General features: G+C 39.8%; 1 protein-coding gene across 1 annotated transcript in view; it reads left to right on the top strand.

The window, feature by feature from the left end:
* Positions 1–19,445, top strand: part of LOC311088251 (uncharacterized protein) — a 114,155-nt gene extending 94,710 nt beyond the window's left edge. The window contains exon 2 of the mRNA XM_084122105.1: positions 18,351–19,445. The gene's annotated coding sequence lies outside the window, so the exon portion shown is untranslated. The remainder of the gene's footprint in view (positions 1–18,350) is intronic.
* Positions 19,446–19,572: the final 127 nt, after the last annotated feature.

Here is a 19,572-nt window from a genome sequence, read left to right as displayed (position 1 = left end):
ATTAAACTGCAAATTAACATTTATATTCCTTATAATAAAAACGAAAGACCTATGTTACAGACATATGAAAGACAACATTTCGTTGACTAGTTTTGGATAGATTACACATTTTTTATGTAAAATATCTGCCACCTCAAATAAGCTTTTGTTTGCCAATTTTTGCTAATATGTTAAATATAGTATGTTTTGTCAATGTAGGCTATATTCAAAGTAATGAATCCTTAACTTTGAAATATGTATGATAAAATGTATACTTTAGTTTTTACAAAGAAAGATTACACTAGAATTGTTTTTGTAATTGTAACCTTTTTAACAAAAAAAATAATTTACAAGGTAGATGTAACCAAATTTTAAAAGGTAAATATAAGCCTTTTCTTTAAATAATTTTTATTGTGTTTTATTATTGACAAATTTGGGGAGAGGATACATATTCCAAAACTGAAAATACAGTATGAGAATTAACTGCACAATTACTAGACATGTTTTCCTTGGATATTATACAATTTGAAAGCACAATCTGTGAAAAAAATAAAAATAATTTGAGGTGCTTCCAACTGTGAACCAATTTGGTAGAATATATATATATGTATATATATTGCTCTTGCATTCTTTCTTGTGGCTATAGGTGACACACCTGAATGAATGGCTCATTAAGTATGCGGGCCCCATTGTCTCCTCAGGTGTGAATCACTAAATATGCATGATGGTGTTGGAATCTTGTAAAACACTTTTTGTTTGTAAAGGCAATATGCGCAAGGGGCGTCCCTTGCGCATATTGCCTTTACAAACAAAAAGTGTTTTACAAGATTTAAATCAATGTATTGTGTTTTGTGAATGATTAGGCAGGATGGTTTTTACATCATTTTGAAGAAAAACTAGGCAACGACATCCATTAGTCAAAAATCTTATTGAAACATATTTAATATGTGTTTTGTGGCCTTATTTCAGAAACTTTAGTTTTTAGTTTTTTCAAAAACCATGCATAAACATTATTCTCTCAAAAATACAAACATGTACATGCATGTTGTTTACATATTATGGTAGGCCTGTTTGTGCTAAATAGAGTGTAATTACACCTTTGCCATTAATATGTTTATAAGCAACTGAAAAAAGCACAAATGTCAGGGCATGTCAGAACATCTCAAGGACCCCAAAAACCCCTCAGACCCCAGAGGGTTAAGCGTGCAGGGCAACCAACCAGTAAGGCAAGGCAAGGCAAGGCAAGTTTATTTATATAGCACATTTCATACACAGTGGCAATTCAAAGTGCTTTACATAGAAGAAATTAAAATAATAAAAAGAAATAAGAATAATTAAAACAGTTTAGAAAAATAAAAAATAAAATACAGTACAGTTACAAACAGTCGGACGAACATTGGCACAGTGCTCATTCATTAAATGCATAGTTAAATAGATGTGTTTTTAGTCTGGATTTGAATGTGACTACAGTAAGAGCACATCTGATCTCCTCTGGAAGCTGCGGACTCGCCATGCTTAGAGTGAACCCTTGGTATTTCTAGCTGATATGATCCTAGTGATCTGAGTGATCTGTTGGGTTTATATTCAGTGAGCATATCTGCAATGTATTGAGGTCCTAGGCCATTAAATGATTTATATACCAGTAATACTTTAAAATCAATCCTAAATTTAACTGGGAGCCAGTGTAAAGACCTGAGGACTGGTGTGATATGTTCATATTTTTTGGTTCTGCTCAGAATCCTGGCGGCAGCGTTCTGTATGAGCTGCAACTGTCTTATGGTCTTTTTGGGAAGGCCAGTGAGGAGTCCATTACAATAATCCACCCTGCTGGTGATGAAAGCATGAACAAGTTTCTCTAAGTCTTGTCTGGAAACAAAGTATCTAATTCTTGCAATATTTTTTAGATGATAGTATGCTGATTTAGTTATTGCTTTGACATGACTACTGAAACTAAGGTCTGACTCTAGTGTCACACCAAGATTCCTGACTTGATGTTTAGTTGTTTGACCCCTAGAGTGAAGGTATGCATTCACCTTGAGAACTTCATCTTTGTTTCCAAATGCAATGACTTCAGTTTTGTCTTTGTTTAACTGAAGAAAGTTTTGGCACATCCAACTGTTGACTTCATCAATGCATTGGCACAGGGAGTCAATGGGGCTGTAATCGTTAATCGATAGGGCTAAGTAGATCTGTGTGTCGTCTGCATAGCTGTGGTAAGCAATTTGGTTCTTTCTCATTATTTGGCTCATTGGGAGCATATACAGGTTGAACAGGAGTGGCGCAAGAATTGAGCCTTGAGGGACTCCGCATGTCATGGATGTCCACTCTGACTTATGATCTCCTATACTCACATAATAACCTCTCCCATATAAGTATGACCTGAACCATTTTAGGACTATCCCAGAAAGCCCCACCCAGTTTTCCAGCCTGTCAAGAAGTATGTTATGATCGACAGTGTCAAATGCAGCACTGAGGTCGAGTAGTACCAGCACTGATAATTTGCCTGAATCAGTATTTAAGCGAATATCGTTTATTATCTTTATGAGCGCTGTCTCTGTGCTGTGGTGCAATCGGAAACCAGATTGAAAATTGTCAAAGTATCCATTCGAGCATAAGAATTTGTTCAGCTGATTGAAGACAACTTTTTCAATGATCTTGCCTATGAAAGGAAGATTTGAGATCGGCCTATAGTTGCTTAATATGGTCTTATCCAGATTGCTCTTTTTCAGGAGGGGCTTGACAACTGCAGTTTTCAGGGAGTTTGGAAAACTCCCAGAGAGAAGTGAGGCATTTACCACTTCTAGAAGATCTGCTTCTAAACTGTTTAACACACTTTTGAAAAATGATGTGGGAAGTGTGTCAAGAGCACAGGTTGATGTTTTAAGGTGCTGTACGGTTTCTTCCAAAATTTTGCCATCAGTTTCTTTGAAGTCAGACATAGTAACTACTTTCTCAGGTGGTTTGATCTGTCTAACCCCAGGGCAACTCAAGGATGTGCTGATCACCTTTCTGATATTATTGATTTTCTCAGAGAAGAAAGAAGCAAACTCACTGCACTTGTTGTCTGAGAGCATTTCACTGGGAATCTGGCTTGGGGGGTTTGTCAGTCTCTCTACAGTAGCAAAAAGAGTGCGTGTGTTGTTTAAATTACTGTTTATAATATTTGAGAAGAAAGTCTGTCTAGCTTTGCCTAGTTCCATATTAAAAGCATGGATGCAGTCTTTGTAGATGTTATAATGGACTACAAGTTTTGTCTTCCGCCATATGCACTCTACTTTTCTGCATTGTCTTTTCATATTTTGCACTGCTGTTGAGTTTCTCCAAGGTGCTTTTTGTCTGCCACTCTTCTTCCTGATTTTAACAGGAGCAATATCATCAATTACAGTTTTAACTTTTGAGTTAAAGGAATCAAGGAGAAAATTAACAGAGTCAGCAGATATGCTTGGTGTTAATGATATAGCCTTCATAAATAGTACACTAGTGTTCTCATTTAAGCATCTCTTCTTGACAGACACAGATCTAGCTTCAGTGGCAGGAGAGATCAATATATCAAAGAAAATACAGAAATGATCAGACAGTGCTACATCCTTAATAACAATCGATGAAATGTTTAGACCCTTACTGATGAGTAAATCTAGAGTGTGTCCACGATTGTGTGTGGGTCCATGTACATGCTGAGTCAGATCAAAAGTTTTTAAAACAGTATTGATTTCTTTTGCCATATTGGTTTCTGCATTATCTATGTGGATGTTTAAATCTCCAGCAATGGCAAAACAGTCAAACTCTGATGTAATTGTTGATAACAGTTCTGTAAAGTCCTCAGCAAAGACTGAAGAGTATTTTGGAGGCCTGTAAATAATGATAAGTAAAATGCGTGGAGCACCTTTTAACACAATACCCAGATATTCGAAAGAAGGGTAATTCCCAAATGATATTTGCTTACATTGATAGATATCTTTAAAAAGAGCAGCTAGACCCCCACCTCTCTTAACAGCTCTGCAGACACTCATAAAAGCAAAGTTAGGAGGGGCTGCTTCATTGAGGACTGTTGCACTGCAGCTGTCTTGTAGCCAGGTTTCATTTAGAAGCATAAAATCCAGGTTGTTTGTGGTTATTAAGTCATTGACAAGAAGTGATTTATTTTTAAGTGAGCGGATGTTAAGGAGTGCTAACTTAACAGACTTACTTTTCCCCACATCAATCTTAGTTTGATGTGTAATAGGCACCAGATTAGTTAGGTTTGCTGTACGGCTATTGAAGGCCTTAGACTTTCTATCTTGTAATAGAACAGCAATAGAGGAAGATACAGGCACACTGGGTTCCCGTTTGTTCTGTAAACATTTGAGAAAGTTACTGTTATCAAAACGGGGACCTGACACATATCACTGAGAGCTGGTATCAGTTGTTTTTGGTTCCCCTCGAGCAGATGGAGGAGGGTGTGGGCCCTGGCGTTGTGGCAGAGGCCGAAGAGCTCTCACCGGAGGGGGAGGGCGAGCTGGGCCCGCAGGCTTTGGTGCGGGTGGTAATGGTGCCTGCTGTTTTTTGGTTGGTATCTGGGGGCTTGCAGCAAAAGAGTGGGATAGTTTGGTTCCAGCATACACCAGTTCTTCCATTTTCTGTGAGAAGCACAGGAGTGGAGATGCTGGAGAGAGGGAGAAAGTGTCTGGTGAAAGGGGCTGTTGCTCTGGTGTTATCAGAGGCTGTGATATGCTGTCCTGGCTTCCCTGGCTGTTTTCCAGGAAGTCGTCCTTGGGTGCTGAATCTTGGAGCAGTTCTAATATGTCACAGTCTGTTTGTGGTGAGCTCTGTGGGCAGGGCTCAGCTGAGATTGTGTCCGTGAGCAGAGGTTGTTGTGGCGGAGTGGTGTTATCATGTCCATTTTGCTGCTGAAGTGAAGTCCCGTGGTCATTCATACTGTGTCCATGTGTGTGTGTGCCGTTCAGATTGAGTGGATTGGCACACACTGCAGAAGGATGATTGAGGGAGAAGTAGATATTATCCTTTAACACTCTTGAACCAAGTTTGTTTGGGTGATGGCCATCCCGATGAAAAAGTTGTCTCCGACTCCAGAAAAGATTGAAATTGTCAATGAAGTTTACTCCTTTTATATTGCAGGTTTTTTGCAGCCATGTATTAAGCCCAAGCAACCGTGAAAACCTGTTTGTTCCTCTTGCTGGGAGAGGTCCACTGATGAATGTTTGAACTTTCAGTCTTTTAAGTGTTTCAAAAAGTTAATTGAAATCCTTCTTAAGGAGTTCTGACTGCTCTTTATGAATATCATTCTTCCCTACATGAATGATGAGTCGATTTGCAGTCTTATGTTTCATCAGAATGTTCTGAAGTTCCCTGTTTACATCAGAAGTTGTTGCTTGTGGAAGGCAGCACGTAGTTGTGTCCCTGCTGCTAATGTTTCTGATTATGGAGTCCCCCACTATCAGAGTCCATGGGTTCGGCTGTGCTCTGAGCTGAGTGCCGCTGTCTGCTCGACCTTGAGCGCCAGTTAGCATCAGTGTTAGCTACTGGCCCATTCAGTCTGTGTTCGATCACATTCATCACGTTTGGGGATTCCTCATTTACATTCATTAGCACTTCAAATCTGTTCTCAAGATGTATAGGCAGTGGTAAGAGACCAGTGTTTGCAATCCTTGTCAGAGCTGTATCTGGGGTAGAGGAGGCTACTGCGGCAATATGTGATGCTCGTGACAATCTGATGTCTCGAGTGTCTTTGGGTCTCGCTCCCTGTGTGTGCCATCGATTAGTAAGTCGATCGGCTTGTTTCTCTACCTGTCGAGGAGCACTAGTTTCATGGGACTCACCGGCTATATGCTGAGGGTGTCCATGACGAAGCTCTGTTGTGTGCTCCGTCTGGTTTGGTGGTCCCGTAAGTAACTTTGTTTCAAGAACTGCAATCCTTTGTAAAAGTCTGTGGCAATTAGTGCAGCAAGGAGATTCCAGAAGAGGCATTTTCTCTTATCCTTGAGGCAGTTGTGTTTTCCTTTCCCGGAATGTAAGCTGGTCGGGTAAAAGAATTCTCAGTTTTTGTAGTAATCCAAACTTAGTCGTCTGAGCACTGTGCTGATTTGCTGAAGTTAAAATTTGGTGATAAAAGGAAATAAAATAAAGGAAATAAAATATAAAAAAAATAGGAGATAAAATGTAAAAGCGATAGAGCAAAGCGCGGAGCAGTAATCAAGAGCGTCCGAACAGTAGCTGAGCAGGAAGTCAGTAGAGCATTACAATAATCTAGCCTTGAGGTCATGAACGCATGAACTAATTTTTCTGCATTTTTCATTGAGAGCATATGACGTAATTTAGAAATGCATAATTATAAATTAGCAATAAATGAATAAAATTTTTCCTCAGGGAGACTACAATGCACTCCCTGAAGCGATACTGTAGTAGACGGTTGCATAGTTATAATTTTGTTCCTGATATTATCAATCTTATAAGTGAAAAAATTCATAAAGTCATTACTACTGTGTTGCTTGGAAACTTCTGGGCTTGAAGATTTATTTTTCGTTAGTTTAGCCACTTTTTAAAATAAATACCTAGGATTATGTTTATTTTCTTCTAATAGGGTTGAAAAATAAGCAGATCTAGCAGCTTTTAAAACCTCTCTGCATGCAATCGAGCTCTCCTTCCATGAAATGCGAAATACCTCTAGTTTTGTTTTCTTCCAGTTGCGCTCCATTCCTCTGGCTGCTCTCTTAAGGGCCTGAGTGTGCTCGCTGTACCACGCCGTTGGACTATTTTCTTTAATCTTCTTTAAGCGCAACAGAGCAACTGTGTCTAATAGTGTTGTATTCAGAGATGGGCATAAATACATGGAAATGTATTTAAAATACAAATACAAAATACTGTGTGGAAAAATGTATTTAAATACAAATACAAAATACTGTGTGAAAAAATGTATTTAAATACAAATACAGTATTTTGTATTTTGAAAATACACAAAATACAAGTGAAATTGGCCATCCAGTGCAGGTATAGGTCACAGTGAATGAATAAACTACACAGGCCTACTGACTTATCATTCTTAACCACATCTCTGCCCTCTGTGTCATTCTTTCTGTCATTCTTTCTTTCTTTCTTTCTTTCTGTCATTCTTTCTTTCTTTCTTTCTTTCTTTCTTTCTTTCTTTCTTTCTTTCTTTCTTTCTGTCTTTCTGGCAATTACAAATAAACTTATGCAAAATAGCAGTGTTACGAGCCCATTAAATTAATTAAAATGGAACATCATAACATATAAAGACCACAGAGATTCAGTGACGGTGCATAAATTATTTATTTATAAATAATTTAAATGATAGATAATTTGTCATAAACAAAGCATGGTGGTAAAGAAAAACACAAAAACAGACAGAAAGAAAACCCTGCGCACACATATCTACCGGAGAAATATCACTTGCCTACCTCCCGTTCGAAAATCAAAGACAATATTCTCCGTGAGTCTTCCGGGTTCTCTAACTGCTGCCCTAACTAAACCTAAACTAAATAACGTGAAAACCCAACACCAATTACCACCAGCTTTAAAATAATGTTATAAACTAAATCTAACAAACATGAGTTCCACGCCAGGAACGTGCTTATAGGAAACACGATCATCGGTTCGACACGGGGAAACTCCATGAAGAGGCATAACGAGCCAAACACACGGGACACCTCGGAGCTCCGCTCCGTCTGCCACCTGAAGCGGAAATGGAAGTGAGAGTCAGAGAGAGAGAGCGGATGGCAACAAAGGCATTTTAAAGCAGTTGCGCCGCCTACAATCAGCAATCGGCGAGACGTCACGTGACCTATAGAGGAAACAAACACAACGCACAAAACAGCACAAACACTGTTCCCATTTTGCTTGGCAGCGTAACACCCCCACCCTTAAAGGAAATAAATTGGGGTTTAAGTCAACAACTTAATAAATATTTACAAATAAACACTTACAAACCCACATTCAGCAATGGCTCCAGGAACCTGCTAAACTGAACAAAGGGAAAAAAAATAAAAATTAAAGTGCAACAAGTACGTTTTTTTTCATACCACAATTTATTTACCATACTTTCTATATCAAGCACGAGACAATGCATCGGCGACTACATTGTCACGTCCTCGGATGTGCCTAATCTCCATGTTACAGCCCTGTAGAATCAAGCTCCACCGCATTAAGCGCTGATTAGAATTGCGCATGCGATCAAGAAAAACCAAAGGGTTGTGGTCTGTGTAGACCACAACCGGACATGCAGCACCTCCCACATAGACCTCAAAGTGCTGAAAGGCGAGCACAAGAGCAAGAGCTTCCTTTTCTATGGTCGAATAAGCACGCTGACAACAGTTAAACTTGCGTGAAAAAAAACAGACAGGGTGTTCAAGACCATCCCCGTCATGTTGTAGAAGAACAGCTCCTGCTCCCAGATCACTCGCGTCAACAGCGATGGAAAAAGGCCGAGAAAAATCAGGAGCGGCTAGCACAGGCGCAGTAGTAAGCAATGCTTTAACAGACTCGAAAGCAGCTTGACTCCGTGGAGTCCAGTTGAAGGTCACCTTCGAACTAAGCAAATCAGTGAGAGGCGAGGCAAAAACAGAGAAATTTTTACAGAATGACCGGTAGTAACCTACCATGCCAAGAAAGCGGCGGAGTTCGCGACGAGTGGTTGGAGGAGGATAATTCACAATCGCCTCAACTTTAGACTGGACAGGACGTACCTGCCCACGGCCAACCACTTTACCCAAATATACCACAGTGCCCTGGCCAAACTCACACTTGGCTAAATTGATGGCTAAGTTAGCTTCTGATAGTCTGCGAAACACAGTAGAAAGATGGGCCACATGTGAAGACCAGGTGTCACTATAGATGACCAAATCATCTAAATAGGCCTCGCAATTAGGCACATCTTCAAGAACGCCGTTGATAAGCCTTTGAAAAGTGGCGGGAGCGTTGCGAAGGCCGAAGGCCATGGCGGTATACTGTAGGAAGTGATCGGGTGTCACAAAGGCCGCGATCTCTTTGGCACGGAGGGTCAGCGGAACTTGCCAGTAACCCTTCAATAGGTCAATTTTACTGACAAATACAGCTGAACCCAAACGATCAACACAATAGTCAACACGCGGTAATGGGTAGCTGTCAGGTTTTGTAACGGCGTTCACCCTCCTGAAATCCGTGCAAAAACGCATGGAACCATCACTCTTTGGAACCAGAGCCCATCCCAGGAATCAACACAAGAACTTTATCACCAGGACTGAAACTTCGGGAAACAGCCCTCTGATCAAACCTCTGCTTCATTCTCTTCTGACAGAGACCCAAGTTATCTCTAGCCAACTGACATGCACGACTGAGCCTACTACGCATATTGGACACATAATCCGACAAACTGGGACACCCTTTAGGCTCTGCAAGCCACGACTCTTTCAACAGCTTTAAAGGTCCACGAACCGTGTGCCCGAAAACCAGCTCCGACGGGCTAAAACCCAAACTCTCTTGCACTACTTCGCGAACAGCAAAAAGAGCAAACGGAACACCTTCATCCCAATCACGCTGGAACTCGAGGCAGAAACACTTGAGCATACTTTTCAAAGTTTGATGGAACCTCTCAAGTGCGCCTTGAGTCTGTGGACGATATGGGCTGGATGTAACATGGTGGACCGCGAGCTGGCGCATAGCTTGTGCAAAACCACGGGACATAAAATTAGTACCGCGGTCAGTCTGAATAGTTTTTGGTAGGCCAAAAAGAGAGAAGAAACCCATCAGGGCTTTAATGATGACCGGAGCTGTGATCTTACGGAGCGGAATAGCTTCTGGAAAACGAGTCAAGCTACACATTATGGTGAGTAACCATTGATTCCCAGTCTTTGTTCGAGGCAATGGGCCAACACAGTCCAATATAACGCTTTCAAAAGGCTCAGACGTAACCGGAATCGGCTGTAAAGGCGCAGGCGGAATCACCTGGTTAGGTTTACCAGTGATCTGACACAAGTGACACGTTCGACAATATCTCACGACATCCTTCTTAATACCTGGCCAATAAAAATGGCGTAAAATTCTGTCAGCAGACTTATTTACGCCGAGATGACCCGCAAAGTGATGGTCATGAGCTAAACTCAAAACCTCATCACGAAACGAAACTGGGACAACGATTTGAAAAAGAACTCTCCACTCATCTTGCGCTGAGGCCATAAGAGGTCTCCACTTACGCATTAAGACACCATCTCGTAAAAAATAGCCATGCGGCGAATGCTCAATGTCTTCCTCAGACATAGCTTCCAAAAAGAGAGAAGACAGAGACGGGTCAATTTTCTGTTCCTTAATAAGCTGCTCTCGACTCATAGAAAAATTAGGAACATCAGAAGAAAACGACAGTGAAACAGAATTTCCAGATAAGTCACTATCGCTTGAGAGTGAAGGTCGAGCAATAAAAGTATCACTAAGATCAAGTTGATCCTCAATTTCATTCTCTTTTTCGTTTCTCGCCATAGCACGAGTAACGACGCTAGAAGAAAAAACTTCAGGGAAGTTAATTGACAGGTCATCAGTACATATTTTTGGGGATACATGAGACACTATGGGGCAAGGCAAAACTTTTCCACCACACAAATCGTTACCAAGTAGCACCGCTACATTTTCGATAGGCAAGGAGGGGCGTACGCCCACAGAAACCTTGCCAGTAACTAAATCAGAGCTAAGAGAAATCTCATGCAGAGGGACGTTAACGTAACCCATTTCGAATCCACGTACAAGAATACTATCACCAGTGAAAGTCTTATCACTAAAAGGCAACACATCTTGTAAAATAAAGCTCTGTGAGGCGCCAGTATCACGCAGAATTTTTACCGGAATTTTTAAGTGCTCACTAGACTCACCGGGCAAAGAGACAAAACCATCCATTATGAAAGGTGCAAAACTGCGATTGTCAGTACGAGTGTCGTCCCTACTCACAGGCATGTTTGAGACACACAAACCCACTTCTGATCTATAAGCCGATTGACTCGCTACCTTATTTTTGCGCTTTAGAGAATAACAGTCAGCCAGAACATGACCACGTTTCTTACAATAAGCGCAGATCGGAACTGTAGCGTTAGACCCCGACGGACGGCGGTCTGGAGAGCAGGCAGAAACAGGCACGGTTTCTCTAAACACCTTAGAAACATTTGAATGACTAGAAACGTTTTGTGAAAATTTAGAATTAGAAGGAACACGCTTATGTGTGAGTACATACTCGTCAGCAAGCACGGCTGCACGAGCTGGCGTCAGATTCTGATGCTCACTAACATGAGTAGCGACTGTTTGAGGAAGACCGTTTTTAAAATCTTCAAGAACCATCAAATCACGAAGAGACTGGAAAGTTGTTACTTCTTGAGAACTAAGCCATCGATCAAATAGCATTTCTTTTTCCCTAACATACTCGACATATGTGAGAGCTTCAGGTTTATGATAACTACGAAACTTTTGACGATAAGCCTCTGGCACAAGAGCATAAATGCGTAAAACAGCATGTTTGACTTTTTCGTAATCTGCTGCGTCTTCAAGAGTTAATGAGGAATAAGCTTCCTGTGCTTTTCCAGTGAAAACACATTGCAACGTCATGGTCCAAATTTCTTTGGGCCATTTAAAAGTCAACGCTACGCGCTCGAAATGTGCAAAAAACTTATCAACTTCGCTCTCATTAAAAGGTGGAACAAGACGAATGTTACGAGTTATGTCAAATTGATCTGGCTTGAACGAAACACCAGCCTCACGAGCCTTCAGCTCAAGTTCTTTAATTCGTAATGCCTGCACAAATTCAAGATCTTTCAATCTCAATTCGTGTTCTCTTTTTTCTCGTTCTCGTGTTGTCTGTCTATCAGCCTCAAACCTAATTTTTTCGCGTTCCCATTCAATTTCCTTTTCTTTTAACTGTAAACGTTTCAATTCTAGAGCTGCTTTACTAGGTGAAGGAGAAGAGTCAATAGAAAGACGTTTACCCTGATCAGGCGACGTAGATACATCAGGAGACACTTTCCAAAACACTCCAAGTTCTCGCAAATCTTCAATAAGCTTATCCTGAAGCTCAGCCTTGGAAGGGCTACCACTCACCTCAAGTTTATAGTGGCCAGCGATTCTAACAAGGTCATCACGCGTTACAGTTAATAAAATATCCTCTGAAGGAGCACAAATGAACGCGTCTAAATCAAACATTGCGAGTGACACAAAATTCCCTAAACGAGCGAAAAATCAAGAAAATACACACAAAAAAAACATCACCGAAAATCTACGGCACAAAAAGAGCAAAGGGCGATCACAACAAACTAATGCGCACTCACAGCGCGCAGTGCGACCACCCCAGAAAAAGATTTTCACAAAGGGAAAATCGGATTTATTCAAAAATGCCCCCAAAAAAGACAAATATAGTTCAAAACCCGGCTAAGCGAGCCCCCATTTATATGTTACGAGCCCATTAAATTAATTAAAATGGAACATCATAACATATAAAGACCACAGAGATTCAGTGACGGTGCATAAATTATTTATTTATAAATAATTTAAATGATAGATAATTTGTCATAAACAAAGCATGGTGGTAAAGAAAAACACAAAAACAGACAGAAAGAAAACCCTGCGCACACATATCTACCGGAGAAATATCACTTGCCTACCTCCCGTTCGAAAATCAAAGACAATATTCTCCGTGAGTCTTCCGGGTTCTCTAACTGCTGCCCTAACTAAACCTAAACTAAATAACGTGAAAACCCAACACCAATTACCACCAGCTTTAAAATAATGTTATAAACTAAATCTAACAAACATGAGTTCCACGCCAGGAACGTGCTTATAGGAAACACGATCATCGGTTCGACACGGGGAAACTCCATGAAGAGGCATAACGAGCCAAACACACGGGACACCTCGGAGCTCCGCTCCGTCTGCCACCTGAAGCGGAAATGGAAGTGAGAGTCAGAGAGAGAGAGCGGATGGCAACAAAGGCATTTTAAAGCAGTTGCGCCGCCTACAATCAGCAATCGGCGAGACGTCACGTGACCTATAGAGGAAACAAACACAACGCACAAAACAGCACAAACACTGTTCCCATTTTGCTTGGCAGCGTAACAAGCAGCCATTTATATACTTATTCCTGGTTACAATGTAGTCTATTACTTGTGGAACACTATTAAAAAACTGTATGTAAAACTGTGGGAACATTTTCTAATATCTAGCAAAGAATATGGATGGGCGATATGACCAAAATCTTAATTTTACTTCACAGTAACAATATCATGTTTTCACAATTCTCAATATCAGTTTTGATTCCACAGCATAAACTGAATTTCAAACTTTTTTTTTTTTTTTTGCAGGTAGTCCAATGCTTTTTAAGTAATTTTATGTTTATTTTATGTAAAGTTTATTTGTTTCTATAAGTTTATTCAAATTAGAAAGTGTATCTAAATAGAGATTTCATTTAGAATTAATTTAGATTCATTTGACACTATTTCCCCCTTTTCATGTACAATAAAACTAAAAGCTGAAGATTTTTGTGGAGTATCATTCATCAGTGTTTGTTTTTCCACTCCAACGTTCCAATAATTCCTGCCCACTAAAAGCTGCACGGATAAATTTGCTTACCCCACAATTAGGCCCATCTACGTCAACGATTTAGAAAAAGTTCCATCAATTAACACTTTATATCATCACTATGATAGTGTAATATCACCCAGCCCTAACATGCAGTAATGCTTTAAACACATTTGACAAGCTAGTTGATAAAAATCAACAACCGGTCAAGACTGATTGGCTAACGCTATTTTCCTAGCCTGGTTAAAACCAGACCATTCTCAGTAATAACTGAGTTATGGTCTGGCAAAGCTTCATTAATAACTAATTTCCAAAGGGGCGTCACCAACGGACGTCGCTCAAATGCCTCTGGGCTCAATTGGATAGACCTAAAACCAATCAGAGTGATCGTCATCGTGTAAAGCCCGCCTCAACGTTTCTGATTGGTGCCTCGATTTGGACGGATTAGAAATCGGCTTGAATGGGCTCTTTGCCAGTCTACTTGCAGAGCAAATCTAAATTTGCCGGAAGTTTGTCTGGGTTTTCCAAGGCTACTATTTTCCCACTTGTCTGTGCACTTTTATTCTTTCATGTTAACTAAAATGAAAACTGCTGCTTTTATGTAGATGAGAGAATCAAAGTGCATGCGCGTTGTGCACACGCTACGCTACATTGATTATGGCCAAGCATGCGCCCTTAAAATAGCATATGAATAACATGCGCAATGCGCCACTTAGTCTAAACCTGCAAAATAGCATGAGGGAACGTTTGTGCCAGAACACGCCTCCTCTTTGCGCTGAACCGCCCCGGGGAGCGCAAGTGTATTTCTTAGTTAACCGATGTGCGTCTGTGGAGGGAAAAGTCCGCTGTGCGCGGGTGCAAAATAGGAATGATACATGCGTCGATGTACAAAGTCAATTGTGCTGGGTGCAAGATAAGGCCCAAGGTCTGAACTAGTTGATGCACAAAATCAATACCCTGATAAAGAGGTTGACTGGCAAAAAGTATTTTATGTATTTTGAAAATACAAAAATACTCACCTGAAATGTATTTAAATACAAATTACATTAGAATTTTTCCAAAGGCTTTAAAATACAAAATACAAAATAGTATTTTGTATTTCAAATACGTATTTTAAATACATGTATCTGAAATACTGCCCATCCCTGGTTGTAGTACTCGAGATCGGTCTTGGTCTCCAGACCGGTCTTGAGACCACTTTTTAAAGGTCTTGGTCACATCTCGGAATCGACCGCATTTTTACTCGGTCTCGTCTCGGTCTCGGACGAAGAGGACTCGGGATTTTATTTCAAGACCGGTCAAGACCACAACTGAGGCATATCACGAAATTATTTGTGTGAAATGAATGCGGGAGAAGCTGCTCCGTCACCTCGGCTGTCGTCGGGGAAACTCTCAAGCATTCAGCGTGAGACTCACGCAATATACACTTTTCACACGCTTTCACGCCACACATTCATTTTTTCACGAACAGAAATATCGCGAGGCAAAGAGGACACGGAGACCGACAGACAAGACAGAGCAGGTTACTTATGATATAAAAAAATCAGCTCTCAGATTCTGTCAATTCTATTACGAAATTCAAACAATAAAACGTTTTGGTGCTTGTAAATGTGACAGTGCCTCAGTTCAAGCGGCACGTGAACCGATCATCTCTACTAGCTAATAGTAAATAAACACAAATAAACAATGTTGAAAGATACAGTTGGCTATAACTTACCGAAATGTATATTCCTCATTAGGGTTGGGTTTTGGTTGGGTTTTATCCGATACCAGTACCTACTCGGTATTTTTCAAACGGTTCCGGTGCTTAAACGGTTCTTGAAACGGTACTCAAGAAAACTAAACTGCACACACTTTATCAAAAAAATAATACCTCTGTGTGTGTGTGTGTGTGTGTGTGTGTGATTTTCTGAAAAAGATTTTCTGATTAAATGAAAAATTGTGCCCTTTAAAAGGCTACTGATGCACAAAACACTTGAGTTAAGATCAAAATTTTGTCTTCTCATATTATGACTTTTACAGAACAGAGAAATATCTGACAAATTTAACACACACAGTATAGCCTCATATAAATATACTTGATATTGATATACTTCATACTTGATATGCAAGATTTGCAGTTGGCATTAAAATACTAGACTTACCCGAAGAGGAACACTGGCAGCTGAACTTGAACTTTAGTCAAGCGTGTCAGAGGTTTTGGGTTCTAATCCGCATTTGTAGTTTTTTATTTTTTTATTTTTTTAAACCGATTATGCTCATCAGTGGTTGTATATCAAGCAGGGACACTTTGTGTCCATTATATTTTGAGATTTCACCAGAACGAATATGAGGCGCCGTCTAGGGCTTAAATCAAACTTAATTCACGCTGCACGCACATATGAAACCCTTGCATACACGTATACTAGGTAGTCACACATACGTATACTGCTGAATGCTCAAACTAATACATATGAAATGCACAACTTCTAAAGTCGCTCACGCGCACACACACGCAAACTCTAGACGTGCGGAACTCTCCGCGCACATACTCATCTGAGACGCGAGCACACACACACACACAAACTCTCCGCGCACATACTCATCTGAGACGCGAGCACACACACACACACACACACACACACACACACACACACACACACACACACACACACAAACTCTCCGCGCACATACTCATCTGAGACGCGAGCACACACACACACACACACACACACACACAAACTCTCCGCGCACATACTCATCTGAGACGCGAACACACACACACACACACACACACACACACACACAAACTCTCCGCGCACATACTCATCTGAGACGCGAGCACACACACACACACACACACACACACAAACTCTCCGCGCACATACTCATCTGAGACGCGAGCACACACACACACACAAACTCTCCGCGCACATACTCATCTGAGACGCGAGCACACACAAACTCTCCGCGCACATAATCATATAGACGGCGCCTCATAAATAGATCGATCTCCGCAACGTAATGAAGCGCGCGTCGGAGTGAAGACCAGTGTGCGCGAGCCACGAGAAAACACTGTATCCGCGCCACTGATCGCAGCGGCAACGAGCACTTTGATCACTTGATTTAAAAAACACATTTCAGTGATCGTCTCTTATTTAACAAACAAACTAAATTAATGCTCTGCTGGTTAACTGGAGATGTTTTATTATTGGATCATTTGTGCCGCGAGATGTTTTATAGGGGGCGGTAAAAAAACGTCAGGCATCGAAATCAGGCACCGAAAGTTTCGTTCTTATTCGGTCTGGTTACTACCGTTTACGTCGGAACCGGTTCCCTATTGGAACCGGGTTTCGGTACCCAACCCTATTCCTCATACATAATATCGATCAATCAGTGTTTTTCAACCATGGAAAGAGGTAAAACAGCTGGAGAACAATTGTCACATAACATTTACCTCAGGAAAGCCATTAAATGACCATAATATGTAAAACACGTTTAGTTGGCTAGAAAAATATCTGAAAGCTGATTATTTTGCTAAATATGTGTAGATATATTATTTTTATATATATATATATATATATATATTTATTTATTATATTTTACTTATATCATTAAGTAAAGTTGTTGTTATAATAAAAAAACGCATTATATTTCATTTGAGTTATTTTTAACCTTAAATAATAGCAGCTGATAGAGCTCTCTGTATGTTTACAGCATTATGTGAGATTTTTTTGCCTATCTTGTGTACCTAATATTTATCCAAATGAGTCAATATTGAATCAAATCACAAGAATTTAATTGAATTTAAATTGTGAAATTTGTGTCAAGCAATAAAAATTGTAGCTTACCAGAAATTGTACCATGTAAACATTGTAACATGTTGTCACTAAACCTAATAAAATTCTGTTTAATTACTAAAATGTTTTGACAATCACAATACATTTATTGTGATGCAAGATTGTTATTTTTTTACCCCCCCTTTACCCTTTATTTTTCCACATTTTATCATGCCGTGTGGGGGCTTGCACTGGTCTTGGTCTTGACTCGGTCTCGGTTTAGGTGGTCTTGACTACAACACTAGTGTCTAAAGTGCTGGAAAAGAGAGAGTTAAAAGTTTCTGCTGCAATATCTAGTTCTTCTAAGCTATCTGGGATGCTGAGATGATGAAACTGATCAGGAAGATTATTGATAAAGCAATCTTTAGTGGCAGAAGTGATAGGTCTAACATATTTGAAACACGGAGTCGGCTTTGCAGCCTTGGCTAAATGAAGTTTACACGAGACTAGATAATGATCTGAGATGTCCTCGCTCTGCTGCGATGTCTTGCGGGGTGGACTCATTTAAAGTAATGTAATCGTTTGGTTTTAGACAGATTTCTGTCAAACACAGCACATCTAGGTTATTATCTGAAATCATATCATTAACAATGAGTGCTTTTGAAGTAAGGGATTGAATATTCAGCAACCCAAGCTTTATCATTTGCTCATTTGTATTATATCTGTCTTTTATTTGTTGAACATTAATTAAATTTTTACCCTTGAATATATATAATATACCTTTAATGGGTTTAGGAGTTTTTTGTATTTCCTAATTCTGGGAACAGACACAGTCTCTATATGATGATATCTAGGTGAAAGAGTCTCTATGTGATGGGATTTATCTGACCTTGGTGACGTGAGGCCGCTATCAGACGGTCGGTTTAGCCAGTATTATTATTGCAAGTGACTTAAGATGTTTGTTTTTTTTCAGTTCATAATCAATTAGCATTCATCTGCAGCTTCTACAATCCAACATAACAATATTAAAGTTCTGAGCTTCATTTCACTAAGTTTTCTTTCTACCGCTGTGATTTTCAGGTGCTGAAGATGAACAAGATGATCAGGAGTGTCTGAGGATTGCTCTGATCGGGAAGACAGGAAATGGGAAGAGTGCAACAGGAAACAGTATTCTGGGAAGAGATGAGTTTGTCAGTGAATTAAGACTAGATTCAGTCACGACAGTTCGTGAAAAGAGAGTTGGTGAAGTTGATGGTCGATCAGTAACTGTTGTTGATACTCCAGGTCTCTTTGACACAACACTGACGAATGATCAAGCAGTAAAATAAATATTGAAATGTATTTCCATGTTGTCACCTGGACCTCATGTGTTCATCATTGTGTTGAGTTTGGAAAGATTTACAGGAGAGGAGATGGACACAGTAGATCTGATAAAGAAGATCTTTAGTCCAAGAGCTGCTCAGTTCAGCAACAAAAGAGTGAGAGAGAACAAATGAAGAAGATGATGGCAGATCTTCAAAGAGAGAAAACAACATGGTAAGAAATGTAATTATACAGGATTCGGGAGAAATATGATGGCAGAACTAAAGCAGAGGAAATGTATAAGGAGCAGATTTGGGCTCTCATGGATAGTCGCTGTAAAGCCTTAAATCTAGCCTTTGGTTGATTGACTTACAGTGCATATTAATATTCTGTTTGCTTAGGATGCTGATATTATCTATGTGTATTTTTTATAATAAAATTCTATTGTCTCTGTGTTTGATTTGCCTTGACTGATTTTTGTCATAATTGTCTTTAATTCTGTTTTTGTCAAAATGTAAAAAAAAAAGTGTGTGTTGAGTGTGTGTGACGACCTACGCTCATTTGCTGTGTGCCAACAACGGTTAGTTGTCTTGCCAGTTTATCCTTGTAAGGGACCTGGAACATATTATATCATTTTAGTGTTGACTCTTTACCTGTGGATAACTAAAATATATTGTGAAAGCAGGCATTTACTTCATTTTCTGTTGGTAATTAAAATGTATTGTATAACTTCTTATTAGCTCTGTTCACTTGATTATGATTATCTGGGAAATGTAGGAAGAGTGTGTTTTTTATTTTGTACATATAAATATTCTCCAGTTTCTGGTTAGAGAGGAAGCTCAGGGAAGTTTGTGTTGTTGCTTCTTTTCTGTTATTATTTTAGGCCTTACTCTCTCCTGAAGATTTATTCCCATCTTTTGTTAAGCCTTTTTGATATATGAAGGAAATAAATACTTTTACTTTTCCTTAAAGTTGTGTTATGTTATCACTCTGAGACTGA

The sequence above is a fragment of the Abramis brama genome, assembly GCF_963993115.1.
Source record: "Abramis brama genome assembly, chromosome: 1".
Lineage (NCBI taxonomy): Eukaryota > Metazoa > Chordata > Actinopteri > Cypriniformes > Leuciscidae > Abramis > Abramis brama.
This window is presented reverse-complemented; position numbering and strand designations above follow the sequence as displayed.